This window comes from Benincasa hispida, unplaced genomic scaffold (genome assembly GCF_027475165.1).
Source record: "Benincasa hispida cultivar pf3 unplaced genomic scaffold, pf3_genome.v1.1 HicScf175, whole genome shotgun sequence".
Taxonomy (NCBI): Eukaryota; Viridiplantae; Streptophyta; class Magnoliopsida; order Cucurbitales; family Cucurbitaceae; genus Benincasa; species Benincasa hispida.
The window spans coordinates 31,575-33,987 of NW_028326131.1; positions in this window are offsets into that span (position 1 = coordinate 31,575).

The window sequence follows — 2,413 nt, forward strand, 5'->3', positions numbered from 1 at the left end:
CATTGAACCTAAATATGACTTTCCATGAAATAAAACATAATGAGCAATACTTGGTGATTAAGATTTGGATGTATCCTATTTCTATGCATCTCACTTTCATCGCACACAATAAGAATTAAAATATTTAAATAAAGATATAAAAAGAATTTATCACGTAACAAATTATGATAAGATAATTTGGTGGAAGCACAAAGATAGATATAGACCCAGAAATATCTGAATAATTTTCATACTGATACAACTTTTCTAATCATATGGTAAACTGTGATTGGACTATTGGGTGGCTACAGAAAGATAGGTGGAGTGCAGGATGCAGTGGGGTATTTTTCATCTTTAATTACCACTAGTTACTAAAGGACAAAAATGCCCCTAGTAATTCATTTACCAAGACAATAAAAAAAAACTTAGAAAAAGAAAAATAAAAATAAAAAGTTTAACCCCAAGGCTTATAAATAAACTCCATTGTTGCACCTTAAAATCAGAGTCCAGAAAGAACAAGAAGAACAAGAAAGACAGAGAGAGCCTCGATGACGAGGAAGAAAGTGAAGTTGGTTTGGATTGCAAGCGATAATGCAAGAAAAGCTAGTTTCAAGAAACGAAGGCTCGGATTGTTAAAGAAAGTAAGTGAACTCACCACTCTCTGCGGCGTTTTCGCCTTTGCCGTCGTCAATGGCCCCGACGAGGACCATCCCGTCATGTTGTTTTACTTTATTTGAAAGAGATAACAATTTAATAATTATTAAGAGAAAATTAATGATTATCTGTATATTATCCTTCTATGTTTATTAATATTGATAAATAGTTGATCATATGTAATACTTTCATTGACAATAATGATATGATATTTTAATAATTGACCTTCTAAACAAGTCAAAAATGACGTAAGTTACATATCTAGTGCGTCGGTTTCAAAAGATACGATAAGAACATTGATTTCATGATATTCAGATGTCACATGCAGAACACGACATCATAGAATATGTTTAATTAGATCTCCAGAAGTGACATCGATAAAAATAGTAACCTGAAAAGCTAACAACTCAAAGCATTCACACTCTTAAAAGTTAAAACAAATATTCTTAATCATGAATATTTATGGAAAGGAAAAATTTAGTCTCTTGATCTTTAGTATGTAACAATTTATAGTGTGTTTGGGGCGAAGACTATCCTAAGATTATAATAACTACTAAAGTAAATACTATTTTGTATTCCCCAATTAGTTACAGTCAATATTATTTCTAAACCCTCATTTTCTATAGTATTTACTATTTATTATGGCTTTTACTATTTCACATTCATAGCTTTTTATTCATTGCTACAGTGTTTACTATTTCTTTCACAAATTAAAATAGTTTACACTTCAAACACATACTATTATAAATCAAGCTAATATAATCTATACCCCAAACACAAACTATTATAACTTAACTATAATAACCTAGGACTATAATAATCAACTCTTTGCCCCAAACGCCCCTTAGTCTATACACTTTTAAATACATAACGATTGTTCAAGATACAGATGACATCATTACAAATTTCAAAATACAAGTACTAAATTATTATAAAACAAAAAATATAGAGACAAAATCATGAGGTGTTTTCAAATAAAGGAAAATGAACCAACTTATTTACAAATATAACAACTCGTTACTATCTATCAGTGATAGATCACGAGATTGATGTCCATCGTGATCTGTCGTCCATTGATAGATGTCTATCGCGATCTATCACTGATAGACAGTAATATTTTGTTATACTAAAAATATTTTCAAGAGTTTTACCATTTAAAACAATTACCCTTAAATACATTACCCACTAAAATTTAGCAATTAAATTATTACTTTCATAATATTCACTATCGTTTAATTGAGATAAAATACCTGCCTCGAAATTCACGAAAGGAAAGAAATCATATTACAAATCTCGGTACATTTCATCACTAAAGAAGAGAAGATATTTTTAACCTTTGGTACTCATAGCCTTAAAATTATAAAAGATTAATGGCAATAAGAACAAAAGAAAAAGAGAAAAAGAAAAAAAGATTTTAAAATAATGATAATTTTTTCACATAAAAACAAAGAAAAGAATGGTAAATCTAGCTGGTTTTGCGTTAATTCTCGCTGGAAAGTGCCAAATCTCGCTGGGAATGATAAATCTCGCTAGGAATGGTAAATCTCGCTCATAGGGATGATCTCGCTCATGATGATTTTCTCGCTAGTCATGCTGATTTTGTTGATAAAAGTTCCATTAGTAAATGAACTATTTGAGGTATTTTGCTAAGAATTCTAAGTAGTTTAACTGGGAATTATGTTCTTTCAATCAAAGAAGAGCTAGAAGAGGCGTATAACCCGTTAAGAGGCCAACGAGCTGTGAGTGACTATGTGATGACTTACTGTTTTAATGATTTAGA